This window comes from Hyperolius riggenbachi, chromosome 2 (genome assembly GCF_040937935.1).
Source record: "Hyperolius riggenbachi isolate aHypRig1 chromosome 2, aHypRig1.pri, whole genome shotgun sequence".
Lineage (NCBI taxonomy): Eukaryota > Metazoa > Chordata > Amphibia > Anura > Hyperoliidae > Hyperolius > Hyperolius riggenbachi.
In genome coordinates, this window is record NC_090647.1 from 346877766 (window position 1) to 346897883 (window position 20118).

A 20118-nucleotide genomic window follows, 5' to 3' on the forward strand; every position below is an offset into this window, starting at 1 on the left:
ATTTCCTGTTTATGTGAATGGACGTAGCCGCTGTTCGCGGTCACGTCCATTCACTCCAGGCACTGCGATTGGGTAGAGGACTGTTCAGTCCTCTTCCCCAATCGCCCAGCACGGGATCCCGACGGTAATGGCGGCGGTAGCGGCGGACACACGGCGGTAGCAGCGGCGGGAATGCGCGACGTATTAAAACGTCATGTTGCTGTTAATAGCGGTAAGCATGACGTTTTAATACGTTAGGATGTCGGTAAATGGTTAAATGCAGCAGCAAGTTGTGTTTACAGACAGTGGTTTACAGAAATGTTCTTAAGCCCATGTAAAGATATCCACCACACTGTGTCTGGCCATCTAGTTTTTTGCTATCAGACTTGTAATAGTAATAATAATCATGTTAACAATTGTATAGGGCTTTTCTCCTGTCAGACTGATGGCGTGCTCAATAGGCCAGCCTGCAGTGTTAGAGTCTTTGCCAAGGACTTCTTACGAAATAGGAAGCTCGCTGCAGCCAGAATTCAAACCCTGGTCTCCTGTTTCAAAGGTGGTGTTACTTTAATAATGTTATTCTGTTAATGAGCTCGGAACCACCGCTCATTACCGCCGATCGCCCGCCGCTAGATCAATGAATGGGAAAACAAATCCCATTCATTGATCGAATTCCCCGTGTAATTGGCTGCAGCCGTCTATACAGCTGGCTCTGCCATTCATGAATCCTGTACGCGTAGTACTTCCGTTTCCGTACAAACAGTATGGAGCTGAAGTCACCACTGAGGACATCTTGTGGCCAAATTGTAATATTACATCCCCCTTTTTTTTCAGTTTATTATCCCTAGTTACCTTTTATTATTATTATTATTAACCCCTGACCTCCCACACTCCCCTAAAGTTACCATTTATTTATTTTTAATTAAAAAAAATTACAAATAAAAAAACAAACATAAATAGTTACCTTAGGGACTGAACTTTTTTAATATGTATACAAAAACTGTATACTACAATTACTTTATAAATTATGGGCCTGTAATTAGGGATAGACGGAAAATGAAATATTGGCACCATACATTGTACTAGGGAAAAATTTTAAATGTTGCAATAACCGATACAAACGGGCAAATAAAATGTGTGGGTTTTAATTACGGTAGCATGTTTTTTTTTGAAAATATAATGGCCAAAAACTGAGAAATAATGTTTTTTTTTCAATTTTCTTCTTATTATTCTTATTAAAACTGAGTTACAATAAAATAATTCTTAGCAAAAAGTACCCCCCAAAGAAAGCCTAATCAATGACGAAAAAAACAAGATATAGATTGTTTCGTTGTGATAAGTAAGTTATAGGTGAATGAATGGATGGAGCGCTGACGGGTGAAAACTGCTTAGTGTTGGGCGAACAGTGTTCGCCACTGTTCGGGTTCTGCAGAACATCACCCTGTTCGAGTGATGTTCAAGTTCGGCCGAACACCTGATGGTGTTCGGCCTTTTAAGTTCGGGTTCGCCCCGAACTACTGAATGGCCGCCGAACAGGGCCCTGTTCGCCGAACATGCCTCAATACGGCCCCCCTATGGGGTCGCAGGCATAAGGGGGGAGCATGCCCCGATCGCGGGGGGGGGTCGGAAATTCCCCCCACCCCCTCCGCTAGCGCTCCCCCCTCTGCCCGCTTCCCCATAAAAAAAGTTTAAGGCAAGTTAAATAGTACTTGGTGGCTGGCCTGGCACTGGCAGTGGAGTGAGGAGGAGGAGGAGTCCGAGTAGCAGAGTGACGCGTTGAGGCCGGGCAGCGGGCGGTTCAGCGGTAGTACCCTTGTGGTACTTCCGCCCTTTCTCTGACCTCACGTCCTCTGCATACGAGGGCACGCGTCACGCGTACCCTCGTATGCGTCATCACGTAGAGGACGTGAGGTCAGAGAAAGGGCGGAAGTACCACAAGGGTACTACCGCTGAACCGCCCGCTGCCCGGCCTCAACGCGTCACTCTGCTACTCAGGCTCCTTCTCCTCCTCACTCCACTGCCAGTGACAGGCCAGCCACCAAGTACTATTTAACTTGCCTTAAACTTTTTTTATGGGGAAGCGGGCAGAGGGGGGAGCGCTAGCGGAGGGGGTAGGGGGAATTTCCGACCCCCCCCCCCGCGATCGGGGCATGCTCCCCCCTTATGCCTGCGACCCCATAGGGCCCCCAAAATGGGCATGTTCGGGGGTCCCATTGACTTCCATTGAGTTCGGCGTTCGGGCCGAACATGCCGAACATCTGGCCCATGTTCGGCCTGTTCGGCCCGAACCCGAACATCCAGGTGTTCGCCCAACACTAAAACTGCTCTGTTTTTTTTGAGAGGAAAAACCCTTCGAGGTGAAAAGGTTAAATGGTTGCTTTATATGCTGGTGTGGTGTTTCACAGACTGGTATACCCCACTCCATTTTGACTTCAGAGAGACCCAGCCTCTCTAGAATGCTCTTTTTATACCTAATCATGTTACTGACATCTTGTAAATGAATATGATTAGTTGAGAGGTATTCTACTAGCTTTTTAGCATTACACAACTTTTCTAGTGTTTTGTTGCCCTGCCCCAACATTCGTAAACTGTGCTATCGGTATCAATTTACAACCAATTAACATATATTTCTCATAGAATAATAGCATGTCTTAGTTTCTACATCTGTATACCATTTTCCATTAAAAACATGATTTACAAATCATTGCATTCCATTTTATTTACACAGTGCCCCAGCTTTTTGGGTGGGAAACAACATTATGTGAGTATTCATAAAATGAGAGCAAATGCTGAAAAGCTTTTTACAGAAACCCATTACAATTCTTGCTGCAATTTCCCATAAACATGAAACTTGATTATATGCATTAGGCAGAATGAGAGCTTTAAATACATCAATTGTAGGATCAAATAGGAGGTTTGAAACTGGGTACAGGAAAGCTGAGTTCTACGCTGACGTCACTGCAGTCAGTTAAATATAAAAAAAATGTACCCAATGGCATAAATAAGGTTACTCAATGGCATACATTTTCCAGGAAAGCAGGTAAATTCATATGTGCTGATATAATGCTGAGACCTAAAAATATGGGTTTTGGACAAGAAATCTTCCTGACACAATCAGATGTCCAACAGCACCATTAGCACTGAAACTCATTCTTCCCTGCTGGTACCTCCAGTAATGGTGCAGAAACATCTAACTAGAAGTTACTTTTATGGCAGACTTGTGGGTAAATACATTGTGAAAACAAGGCCAGAAGACTCTCTGATGCACACAAATACAAGAACCGGTGTGCTGAAAAATGGAGACAGCTGCTCTGGACTGAAGCACAAATCCTAAATATTTGGCTGCAGCTAAAGGCAGTTTGAAGGCCTGGTTGTCAGTACAATTATGTCATTAGACAACAGTGAAAAAATGGTGAAACTGGTTTGGAGAGCAAATAGTCAAAATCAAACATTTTTCGGTGTTTTTTTGTTGTTGTTTTTTTCCAGCCAGGAGCTTTTCTACAGTTCCATTCACATCTTACTTATAACTTGTTTCTAATTGTACTAAGGCCTTAAAGACATCTTAGCCTCCCTAAATGTTTCTTTTTTTATTAATAAAGGTATCCATATACTATTGATGATGGGGTAAACAATATATTCCAGATATTGATGGATTACCTGTTTTGCCACCTTGCACAGATAGATATTAGAAAAGATTTCAGCGGATATCGTGTTTAAAAACCTTCCTGGCGGTAAGCCCGAACTGAGTTCGGGCTATGCCGCCGGAAGGCACCGCTCAGGCCCCGCTGGGCCGATTTGCATAATTTTTTTTTTGCTGCACGCAGCTAGCACTTTGCTAGCTGCGTGCAGTGCCCGATCGCCGCCGCTACCCGCCGATCCGCCGCAATTCCTCTCGCCGCGGCCGCCCCCCCCCCCCAGACCCCGTGCGCTGCCTGGCCAATCAGTGCCAGGCAGCGCTATGGGGCAGATCGGAGTCCCCTCTGACGTCACGACGTCGATGACGTCGGTGACGTCATCCCGCCCGTCGCCATGGCGACGGGGGAAGCCCTCCAGGAGATCCCGTTCTTTGAACGGGATCTCCGGATCTCCGATCGCCGGCGGCGATCGGAGGGGCTGGGGGGATGCCGCTGAGCAGCGGCTATCATGTAGCGAGACTTTGTCTCGCTACATGAAAAAAAAAAAAAAAAATTTAAAAAAAAAGATTTGCTGCCCCCTGGCGATTTTTTTGCAAACCGCCAGGAGGGTTAAAGAGAACCCGAGGTGGGTTCTAAGAATCCTATTAGCACACAGAGGCTGGGTCTGCATATAATGCACAGCCTCTGTTGCTATACTGTTTCCCCCAGGCCCCCCCTGCACTCTGCTATCCCCCATATATCACACAGCCGTGCTAGCGACACACAGCGTGTTGATAGCCGGCTGTTTTCATCTACACTGTCACTCTCGTCGCTCCCCCGCCTCCTCTATTTCTCCGTTCCCCGACTGCGTCCCTTCCCTCCAATCGGGGAGGGAAGGGATGCAGGCAGGGAACGGCGACTCCAAATTTAAAACTGTCGTATGGTGCACTGAGGGAAAAATTTAGACCAAGGATAATAATTAAAAAGGCAGATAAACAGGGGAAATTAGTGGTAATGTCCAGAACTTATTATGTCATTGAAGCTAAAAGACAACTGGAAGGCCCAGATAAGTTTTATGAGAAATTATCAAGGGATCCTAGTTGCCACTACAAAGATCTATTTCGCTCCTTACTGCAAAGAGGGGTTGAATTTGGTTGGTTATCCAAGTTGGGGGAAGACCTCCTTCCACCATTTCCTCAAAAGCCAGTCTGGTACTTCCTGCCTAAAGTGCATAAAAATTTGGAGGAACCACCGGGGCGTCCAATAGTGTCAGCTAGGGGCTCTCTTACAGAGCCTTTATCCAAATATCTGGTATACCAATTACCAATACCAAGATTTTTTGGTACAATACCCCTCATATCTGGCTAACACTTTGGACGTTTTGGTCAAACTCCCACAGTTGCAATGGCAGGAAGGTTTCAGACTGGCTTCCATAGATGTGGAGAGCTTGTACACGGGAATCCCCCAAAAGTTGGGGACAAACGTAGTGGAGGACTTTTTGATCAAGAAGGGAAAGGATAAAGATTGGGCAATGTACATCAGTGAATGTCTGTACTTTATCTTGTCGCATAATGCTTTTCTCTTCCAGGAATGCTGGTATAGACAGGCGTCTTGGGTGGCGATGGGGACCTCGTGGCCCCCACTTTTGCTAAGATTTTTTTGGCTGCCTGGGAGGAACATTGTGTTTTAATTGAATCTAATCCCTATCGCCACGCCATAAAGTCCTGGCTAAGATACATGGACTACATCCTTGTGATTTGGGATGGTAATGATGTAGAATTTGACAATTTTGTTGAATGAATTAATGTCAATAATTACAACATGCGCTTCACAGGAGTGTGGGGCGGTGAAAAAATTGATTTTTTTGCATGTGACAATACTTGTGGAGGAGGGAAAACTTATAACTAAAGGTTTCAGAAAACCTACAGTGACCAATAATATCCTCCTATATTCCAGTTTCTACTCAGAACATGTAAGAAACTCTATCCCTTACAGCCAGTTTATTCATCTGAAAAGAAATAATAGCAAGAACTCTGACTTTTTGGAACAAAGTTTTGATCTGGGGTTGAGATTTTTGTCCCGAGATTACCCTCTACCCCTCATTGTGACGGCTTTTAAGAAAGCCGACGCAAAACCCAGAACTGAATTGCTTATCAGGAAAAAGAAAATAAAGGGGAGGGAAGGGGAGGAGAAGCAGGAATGGGGGTGCCCTTAATCTTTGAATATTCCCCAATGGCAAAAAAACTGCAAAACTCTATCCACAGAAATTGGGGAGATTTGAGGTCTAACCCTGTGCTTGGGAAAAGGCTCCCTGAAAAACCCCTTATTACATTCCGTAGAGCGCAAACAATCGGGGATGTAATAGTGAGAAGTGAGTACAGAGAGGAAAAGAAAGTGGACTGGTTAACACGATCAAGACCCAAAACAAAAACAACTGTGATCACTGTACTCAATTTATACCAGGTAAACAAATCACACTGGGGGTGAAATTATCCCCATCAAAGACTTTATACACTGTCGTTCAACACATGTGGTTTATGCGGTATTATGTCCATGTAATCGTTTTTATATTGGGATGACTACCCGCCGCCGCCAACTCTATACAAGGTTTCAAGAACACGTTAATGCTCTTAATACAGTGTTTTCCCTAAAGTAAGACATCCCCTGAGAATAACCCCTAGCAGGAATTCCTAGCATGCTTGAAATATAAGACATCCCCCGAATGTAAGCCCTAGCAGCAGCCCACATGACACCAACAAGTCACGCTCCATACAAAGCCTGGATACAGGAGAGCAGCATTATAATGTGAGTTCTACAGTCCTGTATATATGTCAGGCAATTTGTGTTTTTGTTGGAGCCAGCCCTCCTGATCTGTTTTGATAAGCATTAGCAGAGCTTCACCTCTGCACCCTTTCCCAGGACACACAGCTTATCCTATCATAGCTCTGGGGAGCCTGACAGAGTTCTCTGCCAGAAAGAAATAGACTCTTACCTACATGATCAGCAGAATCAATTTCTTGTAAGTGAGAGCCAATATCTGCAAACCACAAGCTCTGTGCATACTGCTTGTGTTTCAGCATGGAATGCAGTATATATATTTTGTATTGGAAAACTACCAGTGTTTCCTCCAAAAATAAGACACCCTCTGAAAATAATCCCTAGCACATCTTTGGAAGCAAAAATGAATATAAGACAGTGTCTTATTTTCGGGGAAACACGGTAGTAAAAAGGTGCAGGATGTTTGATAAAACATGTTCTAGAGGATTATGGAAGTGTGAGTTCCCCTTTATGGTTTAGAGGTCTAAAAATTGTGAACCTACCAAGCAGAGGGGGGGGGGGGGGGCTGGGAAAAACTCCTTAGACAGGAGGAAGCAAAATGGATCTCTAGAACAAAGGCCTGTGGAGGTTTGGGCCTTAATGAAAGAAATGAGCTGTTCTGTTTCCTTGATAAATACTAGTCTTGATATTCTGTGATATGTATTTCTGTTTGCAGCTTTCTATGTGTTACTATCCCAGCTAATTGTCTTGCCTATTTCTGTTTAGGAATACTTCGCAGTATTGTTTTTAAAATTTGTTTTTCATTTATGTTTTTGTCTTGTTTTTTAGGGTACTAAAGAGGCTCCCCTGTATGCGGCATGAAGAAACCGAACTCAGAAACCGAGTGGTAAGCTGATGTAATTACCTGGTTAACAGCCTAGAACATCAGCCATTCTCTATCCCATGCCTTGTTTTTAGGAACTTTTGGATGCAGAAATATGCATAAAGCGAAAGCGTATGGACATTACCTGTCATTTAGCAGAGTAGGGTGGCGTACCAAAATGGGCGTTCCCTTGTAGGTCCTTTTGCATGTTCAACCATGTTTATTTGAATATGACTTTTTGTGAAAAAAGTTCACTAAAGGGGAAATGTATGGTGTGACATAATGAGTGGGAATAGTTTTACCCTGTGGTAATCAGAATTGTCAGAGCAATGTTTTCATAGAAAGGATCTGAAACCGCGTTGCTTGGAAATGCGCTCGGCGTGGGTATTGCAATGGCAACCTCTACTGTTTGTCCCCTCTGACTTGCCTTCCTGATGTGCGCCTATTGGCCGTCAACACCCGGCATTTGGTGAGCGCTGATTGGCTAGTATTCCTGCCCAGGGCCGGCCCTAGACTTTTTGCCGCCTGAGGCAAGTTTTGAAAAAATTGCCGCCGGCCGCCGCCCCCCACCCCCCGTGGGGGGCCGCCTAGCTGGAGGGGTAGCTGCCAGGACGGGGGTATTGGGCCTAGCGGTGGGGAGGGGGGTACAATACAGTGGGCGGCGTTGCAGGAAGTGATGTCAGTGGAGCGCACGTTGGAACGAGGAAGGTGAGTGATCCCCCGCCCGTGCCTCTTACTGTCTGTCGGCTGCTTACGCTACATTTAAAGCTGGAGGGGAGCGCAGATCGGGGGACCCAGGCGAGGGAGGGGGGGGTCCGACCCCCCTCCCCACCGCTAGACCCAATACCCCAGTCCTGCCAGCTACCCCTCCAGCTCAGCGGCCGGCACCCCCGCACCCACGGACGGGCGGATGCCGCCCCTAGAACTTTGCCGCCTGAGGCAAAAGTTTCACCCCGCCTCATGAGCGGGCCGGCCCTGTTCCTGCCGCCTGACTGGCTGAGTAAGAACTGAGGGGCGTTCCTGGAAGGGGATGGACCCGAGCGGCTGCGGCGGGTGCTTAAGTTCCCATTAGCGCTATGGATGCATTTGGGGAGGTAAGACTTTATGAATACACTATATATTTGGGGAGCCTTGTACTATACCTTATCTTCGTGCCTCTGAAGAAGCAGGGAAATCTGCGAAACGGCTGTTAGGCGGACCTTTTTAATTCCTTATGTATAACCTGTACCTGCTGGAATAAAACAATTGTGGATTATTGCAACCAGTGCCTTATCTGCTTTTTTTCTCCCTAATAAGAAAAAGTAAGTAGCAAGTGGCCCCAATAACATTATTACATAGCAGGGGTCTCCCATAGTAGACCTATAGTTCTCATCAGCTCCCGTGTACCTCTAGTTTACTGGCTGACTCCACTGTTTCTCTCTGGCTCCTCTGCTCTGCTCCACCTCCCTGGCTGCTTGTTACACAACAGCAGCAACATACCTTCTATGTGTAAGGTGCTGTTTCTGACTCTTGCTTCTTCCACCTGGCTTGTTCTTGCTCTCCCTGCTACTCCCTCATGCGGGGAAATTTGAGAAGAAACGGGCTGGGGGAGATTGTGGACCTTTATGGACCCCTGAGGTTACAGGGCCCTTGTATAGCCTCCATGGGCTTATGTCCACCACTGGGGGAAGGTTCAGCAGGATGCACCTACAATAAGATAGGCCAAGGTATACACTTGACTTTTGTGAAAGTGTGCACCACCATATTTCTTGTATGTGAAAGTGAATTCTTTATCTGCTCTCTGCTGGCCTGGGATTTTTTTGCCTGAATGCAAAAGATAATGGTTGTTATTTCAGAGCCCAGATACAGATTGCTCTCTCTAATCGTTTACTTTCTTCTTTACAGAAAAATAACTGAGAACTTGCAGACCTAGTTTGTGCTGTCAATTGACTATGATCATGTTTCCAGCTGCCCCTGGAATTGTTTTAAAAACGAACATAATAGAACAGTGTGTGTATGACTATACTGAATGCATTTATATGTGCATTTCTGGTCTGTAAGAAATTCCTGTCTGTAATTTATGAGATAAATGTCATTAAGTATAATCCCTGTTAATCCTAGCATGCATCTGAAAGTAAAAAGTCATCAGCTCCCCAACTAGGTGTTGATGGTGAATTTTTTTCCATTAAAGTGAACTGATCTGGGTGTTACAGACAGCCTTTGCAGATGATGTTGTGCTCTTTCTGAGGGACACAGTCTCTCAAGTTCCAGAAATATTTAATCTTTTCAATGATTTGGGCCCATATAGTGTTTTAAAATAAATCAAAGCAGGAGTGAACTGATATGTCTGATGACAGCAGGGCAGAGACAGCCTGGTCTAGCAACACTCCCGGTCAAGCTAAGTACGACAGTTAGATACTTAGGGCTGGTTCACACGGACGTCTGCCATGCTTTTGCTCGGTGCCGCATTCAAACAGCTAGCTTTTGAAAGCTTTTGGGAAGCTTTCAAGGCTAGCGGTTTGGGTCCCTACACTGATTTCCTGGGGTTTACTGCCTCTAAAAGCTGCATGTTGCTTTCAAGAGGAGACACCAGGATCAACCGCTAGGCTTTCATGAAAGCCTGCAAAAGCCAGCTCTAAATGCTCCCATTCACTTGAATGGGAAGATGGTAGATCCCCAAAATCATTGCATCCAAAACGCAGCAAAAGCGTCCGTGTGAACCAGCCCTTAGGCATCCACAAAAAAAGAACACCTTCCTCCCTATATTCCCAGAATTACAAACCCCTATTACAGGATATACAAAATAAATTACTCCAATGGGAAAATCTCCCCATAAATTTAATGGGTAGGGCTACAGTCATAAAATAAGTATGTTTTGTGAAATTACTCTATCCACTACAAATGATCCCATTGCTAGTGTACTGTAAGTATTCTGATATTAAATGATTGGAATCTATGTTTACACTTTTTTATGGAAAGGAAGGAAGCCAAGTCTTTACAAATTGAAATGCCCTAAAACGTGTGGGGGATTAGGATTACCAGATCTCTTTAGACATGTGAGAGACTGGGTCATTCAGACAAGTATCTTCTCTAATTATCGGTTGGAAGAGGCCTATGCTGAACCTTGGACATTGACAGCTGTCCTCCACACACCTTATAAAAAAAATCTCCCTACAAAATTGAAGACTAGCAGACGTATCCAAGACACTTGGGGCTACATGGAGGGAGCTGAGAAAGCAGTTTTTGCTTACAATGCATATCTCTAAGTACATGCCATTGTGAGGTCATCCAGGATTCCATGCTAGTATGGCACATAGAGGGTTTAGCGACTGGGAGGGTAAAGGTATTACCAAACTGGGCAACCTCCTGTGTTTGGAGGAAAATAGGTGGTACACCTTTGCCGGACTCCGGAGGACGTTCAGGCTTCCTCAGTCCCACCTTCTCTTCTTTGCACAATTGCGTTCATTTGCATCTTCTCGGTTCCGGGACCTGTCCAAAGTCTGGTTCATCAACAACTTCAGTATTTATTTCTCACCCATGGTCTATAAATTATCATTAGCGGACATTCAAAAACTCCTTGAAAAGCGTTCTTTGGGAGGTACTGCAGAGGTGTGTCAACTGTCAAAAAATATGGAGTGCTTCTATCTCTGATGCGAATACAGGGAGTAAAGTTGTTGAGGGGAGTTTGCTGTTCTGTAAACTGATGGTAAGTGAGGTATGGGGGGGGGGAGTCTCATTTTAAAATGATTAATAAAGTGAAGTATGCTTATAATATTATGTACAGCAATCCTCCTGCACCTTACCAGCCATACTGCCCCAAGTGCAGGGAACAAACTGCAGATATGTATCATTGTCTATGATCTTGTGCCCCTATATCCCTGTTTTGGGGTAAAGTTCAGAAATATGTTATGAAAGTGTGTGACCTTGATTTAGAGCTTTTGCCACAACTGTTTCCATTTCATTATAAAGGGGATGAAGGTACCACAGAAATTAAGCTGAATCTTAATCTGAAAGATACCACTAGGCTAATGTATCTGATTGTGATTGCTGCTAAAAAAGGTCACCTACATTAAGGCTTGGTTCACATTGCATTTTAAAGCCAAATGGATCCGGTAATGCACATGCGGTTTTCGCTTCACCGGATCCGAAATGCTTCATTCACACTGGCTAAAGGATCCATGAAAACGGATCTGATCACCGGTCGATCAGTTCCGCTTTCACTTTGATCTGTGCACCTGAGCAGGTGGGTGTGGGAGGGTTAACTTACCAGGCTTCTGTCTTCCTCCGTGCGTCTCATGTGGCATCACATGACTACCACACTTCGTCCTTCAACCCAGAAGGAAGACGTTTGATAGTCTCAGATGACGCGACGTGGGACAATAGGGGAAGAGGCGGAAGCCTGGTAAGAAATCCTCCCTCACCCGCCCACTCTCACTTGTGTCCCCGCAGACTCCCACCCCTAGTGGAGCATCCCCCCAGACCAACACCCCCAATGGAGCGTCCCCACATCCCCCCAGACCCCCACACCCAGTGGAGCGTCCCCACGTCTCCCTCAGACTCCCACCCCCAGTGGATTAGCCCTCAGAACGGTCCGTTTCTTCACTAGTGAAGAAACGTTCTGTTCTCCCATTGCCCCCAATGCAGGGCTTCATCTTCCGTTTTCGGTCCGCTGGGCTCAGCGGTCCGGAAAAATAGGTGCTGCAGCAAAGTTGTGTTCCGTCCAGCGGAACAGATCCGTTTGAGCGGACGGATTTGAACAGTTCCATTGGTTAACATTGGATCCGTTCACATCCATTCCGTTTGTACAGTTTCCATTCCGCTTCCGGTTAGCTATTTGAAGCAAATGTGAACCAAGCCTAAATGGATCTATGATAACCATCTGGGATCTCTGAGAGGAACTCATTCATATCTTTAACCTGGACAAGCTAGAGGCATTACAACATAAAGAAAATAGACAACGATGTTGTTTACTACATGGAAACAGTTTATTCTTCATACTTTCTCACAATCCTAAGTCCATAAATTGATGGATCACTTTAAATATACATCTTGGTATGCTATGATGGCCTTACAGGAAAAACTAAGAAGACTCAAAGTACCATGAGGACATATATTTTTTCGGGAAGCTGTCACTGATGGATTGGAGGGGATGTTTGGGGTGGGATTTGTACAAGTGTATACTGTATTGTCATGGTTTGCAGCCAGGGCCGGATTTGTACTTCTTACCGCCCAAGGCCGACTATTACCAGCCGCGCCAACCGAAACCGTATCCTACCACCTCTCTCCACACTCACCCAAACTTTTTAGGCCGATGGTATCCACTATTGTGGCTAGTGCCGAGGTCTCCATGGCAACGTGAAGTGAATCAATCACGTCACACGGGCGAACTGGTCAATCAAGAGATCTACAGGTGATGGGCGTGCTGGGAGCCTTCCACCACACACACATAGTCAAAAGTGGCTCACAATTGGACATTGGGTGGGGTCAGCAACACGTAAAAGTGAGTCCTGTACCCACTGCTGTCTCCAGGGTAACAGCGCTGGCCAATTAATAATTAAGAAATGGGTACTGTGAGATGCTGCCTTCTGTATTCTGTACTATTTGCTGGTGCTGCCCCTGGTCCTTTCATCCCCCACACCAAGTACGTGAGAACCGGCCTTCTGTAACTGCCTGCAGCTGCTGCTATGTCATTGGACAAGGTCTGGCTTTTTGCTAGTCACACACTGTTCACAAACGTTTGGTTAACGGACTGCAGCTGCCTGTAACACAGCACAGGCAGATGCCAGCTGGTACTAATAGTGCAGTTATCCTGACCACTTTCATTTGTTTGGACACTTGCAAATAATGCCCACTGTCTGCAGGCCGCCCCTTGTTTATCTGGTGCCCTAGGCCATGGCCTATGTGGCCTTGCCAGAAATCCGGCCATGTTTGCAGCCAATACTTTTGTACCTTTGGAATAAAATAGAAAATGAATAACACATGAACTGATCTTTGCGTATCTGGCCTGTGTCTCTGAATATAAAAAAAATACAAAAAAAGAACACCACTCTCAACCTGTCTGAACGATCCTCTAGATCTGGGTCACTCTAAATATTTATTTGCTGTTTAGCTCACAGTAATCATGGGGTCAAGAGCCAATGAAATTGCCTTCTGACCAAGACATGGAAGCTCTGCTGTCATTGTGATTGTTCAGGATCAAATATGCCCACCAGCTTCTCTGCTGCCATGGAATAAGATCTGAATAATCACATCAAAAATACAATCATTCACTAATACAGTTAATGGGCACCTTTGAGCTGGGTGTCACAGAACAGCCGTGAGAAACGCAGGCGAATCGGGAAGATTCGCGCAGTCAATTTTCTGATCGCTTCCCGGTTAGATTTGCGCAGTCATTGCAGCGATCAGAATGACATTTTTTCTTTTCCTGAAGTATGTTTGCTGACCAGTGAAGACATGTTGGTTTAAATTAACTTGATCAAAAGAAGACAGTTTACACGTACCAGTCACAATTCTGACCAGGTAATTAACCTCATCACAGTTACCTGTGAAGACAGCATACACAGCAATAGTCAGGAAAAGCCACAGCAGGGGGCCTATTCAAAAACTGCAGTCCCATAGACAGAACGGCAGCAACACAGCAGGACATTGTCATATGGACAGCCAAAAGTGAAAATATAGCCAAGTAAGATTGTAGCAGAATGCCACTGAATGCCACTAACTATCTCTACTAAAATAACACATTTAGGCGCAGTTGAAATTGCGCACGTTTTAAGAGATCGTGGGAGTTTGTAGCCCATTCCTAAGCTGAGTTATTAATTTTGGTGCAACCACTTGGGCTAGACTCAGGATTCATGGTCTCTGTATGATTCCCCGAATCCACTATGTATTAATCTGTTATCAGCGCAAATGTGGCATTTATCGGTTTTGAATTACAGCTTTAAACCAGTTTAAACCTAAATCTTTATCCATGGACTTGAACTGTGATTGGTTTGTCAACCAGAGGGGCGAGCTTGGTCCCACCCCAAAACTAGCTTTCATAAAACCAGGATGCATACAAAGAGGGGCAGTCCTCCCCTGTGTACCATCACCTGATCAAGCCAGCCAGAGGACCACGTGGCTGGAGGCCATTTGCCTGAACTGAAACAAAGGACTTGACATGTGCTCATATTTCCCAGAAAGGACATACTTCCACATGAACTTAAGTATCCGTATTTTCTTCCCTTTCATTTTTTATACTGCGCTACTAATGTTTCTATAATTGTTGATTTTAATGATTTTCTGTATATATTAATTATTTATATTGCATTTATAACAAAGACTTCTAAAAAGTCATTTATTTGTTCAGCTACCCTGCTATTCAGCCGCACAAACTGAACCCTGACTTCTAAAAAGTTGCTACCATTGTTGATAGCTAGATAAAATAGTGTATGTTTAACCGTTTTATTTGCAGGTCTAGAATCAGCTAGTCAGTGGGTTCCTCTGTCCCATTAGAACAGAGGTGGTGGCAGTTATACCCTGAAATAGTGTGTAAGTTGTATTACTGTAACTCACAAGCTCCCTTCTAGTCGGTCTGCTGCCAAAATCCCAGTGGTTTCTGCGCACCGATTGCGACCACAGATTGCATGGTCTGTGTGCTGAAACCGATTGAAAGGCATTGTGCGGTCCGGCCACTAGGGGGCTTGTGACACTGGGTTCACACATACTCTGGATAAAAATGTGTACAGTTCAGTTCCAGTCCTGTCCTATACTGTCCAGTACATTTCATCCGTTTTGCCTCAGTTTTATTTTAGTTTTAATGGACAGGAACAAAACTGACAGAGCAGGACAGAAGACAGCTGATTCTCCTCTTGCAGTGCTGTGTGCTGCAAAGAACTTCCTGTGAAAATGGATAGTAGTTGAATAAATAAAATGTATGGTGTGAATGGTTACTGTCCCTTCCTATTGACCTTCTCTACAACTCGAAACTACGCACTAGGGAGCTGAAGATAGCCATGGACCCCTCTCATTCTGGCCATTGCTACTTCAGTCGCCTGCGTTCTGGGCGTAGATTCCGGGTCATCCCCACCAGGACCACGAGGCACAGGAACTCCTTTTTCCCCTCTGCAGTCAATCTCTTGAACTCCACTCACGTTCCACCTCCACTCCATCCTTCTTAGGTTCTCAAACTGGGTCCTGTCATAGGCATTCTGCCGTTCCGTGCCTGGTACTTATGCACTGTCATTGGCACTGTCATAGGCAACTTATGTTCTGCCACTCTGTGCTTGGAACTTATGCACTGGCTGCCCTCACGGGCTCGGCCCTCATAGCTTGCCACCAATATCTGTAGTATCTTGCTATTGCTTTAACATGTACCTCTCTGTATATTGCACTACTTTTATCATGTAATGTCTCTTGTTTTTTTGTCACTACTTTTCATGTTCTTGTCACTACTTTTCATGTTTCTGTAGATGCTGAGCCCTGTATGTGCCAAACCCAATTCCAAGCATGATACTGTCATGCTTGGCGAAATAAATGTTTCTGATTCTGATTCTATTGACTGCCACTGTGTCCGTTAGCATATGGTATCCAGTACATTTAGCTTCAGGTCCGGAGAAATGGTGCAGTTTAGCACTTTCCGTGCCACTAAATGGAATAGATAAAATGGAACAAATATAATACAGTATACAATACAATAACATTTCTATAGCGCTTTTCTCTCATAGGACTCAAAGCGCTTAGGCTTTCCTAGTTCCATTTCAAAACATTGTATACATTTACTTTCCGTTTATCTAGCTCTGTACACTCCTGAAAAGGGTATGATTGTAAAGCATGTGTGAACCAGCCCTATGTGCTGCCCAACAAAATCAAGCCCAATTCTGTGGGCAACATCCTGCACCTTGCATTCCTCCATGAGGCAGTCACCTCACAATTACCGGTGCCCTGGGAATCCAAGTACTCATCCTTAGATTAAGAATTATCATTATATTAACACATATAAATTCCACCATTAGTAAAATAAGACCAGCATAGCCAATAGAGTATTGAAAAAAGTACGAACATTTGATCTTAGCATACTGTTTGTGTTTCAATGTAAAGTGCAAGCTTGCGAAAAGTACTGCATAAAAGTACATTGCAAAGAAAACAATGTTGTCACTGTTAGTTAAGGCCCAGTTCACTTTGACAGTTTTGTCATTGTTTAAAGGGCAACTAAGTGGTATATGGAGGCTGCCATATTTATTTCATTTTAAGCAATACCAGTTGCCTGGCAGCCCTGCTGATCTATTTGGCTGAAGTAGTGGCTGAATCACACCAGAAACAAGCATGCAGCTAATCTTGTCGTATCTGTAAAAATTGTCAGAAAAGCCTGATCTGCTGTATGCTTGTTCAGGGTCTATGGCTGAAAGTATTAAATGCAGGATCAGCAGGATAGCCAGGTAACTGGTATAGCTTAAATGGAAATAAATATGGCAGCATCCATACACCTCTCTCTACAGTTCTCCTTTAAGCAATACCAGTTGCCTGGCTATCCTGCTGATCCTCTGTCTCTAATACTTTTAGCCATAGACCCTGAACAAGCTTGCAGCAGATCAGGCGTTTCTGACGTTTTTGTCAAATCGAACAAGATTAGCTGCATGCTTGTTTCTGGTGTAATTCAGACACTACTGCAGCCAAACAGACCAACAAGGCTGCCAGGCAACTGATATTGCTTAGAAAGATAATAAATATGGCAGCCTCCATATTCTTTTCACTTCCGCTGTCCTTTAACATCAATACACTAGGCCACACAGGCTCATAAAATGGAACACCTGAGTGCTGAAGCATGTTTCAAATGCCAAACTGCCTCTTTAACCAATGTCAGCATAAGAATAATATAAGCACCATTGGAACAAGAACTGTTTGTCATGAGCTCCAAGTGTTGGGTTTATGCACACAAGCTGAAAATGGAATTATGCTCTCAAAACTAAAATTCCAGTAACTACTCTTAGTTACATAAAAGAACATTTGAAAGCATTCCCACACATGCTCTGTGTATAAAAACGTATACTTTCACTGCAGAGAGCAGAATAAGATAACTTATCTCTGGCTAATGGCAAATGTAATCATTGCTGTCTGAAGCTCTCTGAGGCATGTGGCATCACCCTGCCCTCCTCCTTTTTTGCTGAAGTGACTCAGCTGTTCCCAGGGCAATGTGTATGTTCAGCAGGGGAGGGAGGAGGGAGCAGAATCAAAACAGAGGCAGAGAGTGTCTTCTGCCCTTACCGGTGAGAGAGATATAAGCTATCTTGTACTGCTCTCTGCAATGAAAGCAAATGTTTTACATACAGATAATTTTTGAGATTGCTTTCAAATATTCTTTTTTGTAATTATGAGTAGTTACTGAAATCTTAGTTTTCAAAATTCAATATCACTTTAAGATCATCATGCTTAGAGTAAACCATGGGGCCATTAGACCCTGAAGCAGGGGAAATGCATTTCCTGGAGCAAGGTATTAGGATTTGCCAACTGAGCAGGCCCATTTCCAAGCCTGTGTGGACAGTACGACTGCCCTGAGCATCGGGCGGAGGGGCAGTTGGGGGGCGCAGTGGCAGGGGAGAGAAGCCGCTGCACAGAGAATTTAAATGTGTGCATTAAACACCAAGTGAACACCTGACACAACTGGCTGAGCAAATTTGGCCTGATTGGCTATTCATGAGGCAATGCTCATGCAAATATGCATTTGCTTTCGCATGCCAACTAATGCAGGGTCCATTGAACCAATGCCGCAAAGCGGTTTGCCCTGCGGGAATTAGTTCATGCTATACAGCACTATCCAGGAGCGCCTCGGGGAGGCTTCCCAATGCCCCCATACAACCGGGGGACCGCGGGGTCCCAGGCGCTCTCACTGCCTGGGAACCACAGCAGCACCCCGGAGGGGGGAGGCTGGGTGGCGCAGGCGGCCCCCCCAAGCGTGGCCAGCGCCGGGGAGAGCCATCCGCACCTTTCACCTCTCACCTCCGCACCTTTCACCTCCCAATATTTAAAAACAGGCACTTACCTTGACGTCCATTGCATTCTGCTGCTGAGCAGAGGTAAGTGCCTGTTTTTAAATATTGGGAGGTGAAAGGTGCGGATGGCTCTCCCCGGCGCTGGCCACGCTTGGGGGGGCCGCCTGCGCCACCCAGCCTCCCCCCTCCGGGGTGCTGCTGTGGTTCCCAGGCAGTGAGAGCGCCTGGGACCCCGCGGTCCCCCGGTTGTATGGGGGCATTGGGAAGCCTCCCCGAGGCGCTCCTGGATAGTGCTGTATAGCATGAACTAATTCCCGCAGGGCAAACCGCTTTGCGGCATTGGTTCAATGGACCCTGCATTAGTTGGCATGCGAAAGCAAATGCATATTTGCATGAGCATTGCCTCATGAATAGCCAATCAGGCCAAATTTGCTCAGCCAGTTGTGTCAGGTGTTCACTTGGTGTTTAATGCACACATTTAAATTCTCTGTGCAGCGATTTGTGAATTTCTTTCCCTTGGAGGCGGGTGGCGGATGGCTCATTCCAGGTAGTGTGAGTCCTGGAGTGGGCTGTCAGTGCCTGTCCTCCACCCCCCTTGGAGTGCAGTGTGTGAGCCAGCCCTGAGCTCCAAAGCTCGGTGCGACCCATGCTTCATTCCTTTCCTTTTCAAATGTGTTGCACCCAAGCTATGCTCAGCAGCAGAACGCAATGGACGTCAAGGTAAGTGCCTGTTTTTAAATATTGGGAGGTGAAAGGTGCGGATGGCTCTCCCCGGCGCTGGCCACGCTTGGGGGGGCCGCCTGCGCCACCCAGCCTCCCCCCTCCGGGGTGCTGCTGTGGTTCCCAGGCAGTGAGAGCGCCTGGGACCCCGCGGTCCCCCGGGTTGTATGGGGGCATTGGGAAGCCTCCCCGAGGCGCTCCTGGATAGTGCTGTATAGCATGAACTAATTCCCGCAGGGCAAACCGCTTTGCGGCATTGGTTCAATGGACCCTGCAATAGTTGGCATGCGAAAGCAAATGCATATTTGCATGAGCATTGCCTCATGAATAGCCAATCAGGCCAAATTTGCTCAGCCAGTTGTGTCAGGTGTTCACTTGGTGTTTAATGCACACATTTAAATTCTCTGTGCAGGGGAGAGAAGGCATAGCGCTACAACTCACCTTCCTCAGTCCCTGCACGCACACAGCCTCTATCTCCTTCCTCCCAGGCCTCTGTTGCACTGGTAACAGCGCCCCCTGATATGACGTAGCCGCATGTCATCACAGGGGGGCGCTGTTACCAACGTCGCGAGGGACGCCTTGGAGGAAGGAGATTTAGGAAGCATGGAACGAGGAAGGTGAGTTGTAGCGATATGCCCACTCTCCCCCGCTGCTGCCTTATTACTTATACTGGGAGCACCTATGCCTGGCTATACTGGGAGCACCTATGCCTGGCTTTAATAGGAACACTTATGCTTGGCTTTAATGGGAGCACCTATGCCAGGCTATACTGGCAGCACCTATGTCTGGCTATACTGGGAGCACCCATCCCTGGCTATACTGGTAACACCTATGCCTGGCTATACTGGGAGCACCTATGCCTGGCTATACTGGGAGCACCCATGCCTGGCTATACTGGGAGCACCTATGCCTGGCTATACTGGCAGCACCTATGCCTGGCTATACTGAAAGCACCCATGCTTGCCTATATTGGCAGCACCTATGCCTGGCTCTACTAGGAGCACCTATGCCTGACTATACTGGCAGCACCCATGCCTGGCTATACTGGCAGCACTTATGCCTGGCTATACTGGGAGCACCTATGCCTGGCTATACTGGAAGCACCTGTGCCTGACTATACTGGGAGCTCCTATGCCTGGCTATACTGGGAGCTCCTATGTCTGGCTATACTGGGAGCACCTACACCTGGCTATACTGGCAGCACCCATGCCTGGCAATACTG

At 45.9% G+C, this 20118-nt stretch overlaps 1 long non-coding RNA gene across 1 annotated transcript in view; it reads right to left on the bottom strand.

Annotated features, from left to right (window-relative positions):
• Positions 1–8381: 8381 nt before the first annotated feature.
• LOC137546748 (uncharacterized) overlaps positions 8382–20118 on the bottom strand; it is a 117967-nt gene continuing 106230 nt past the window's right edge. Inside the window, exon 3 of the long non-coding RNA XR_011026345.1 lies at positions 8382–8464. This is a non-coding gene — a long non-coding RNA (uncharacterized lncRNA). The remainder of the gene's footprint in view (positions 8465–20118) is intronic.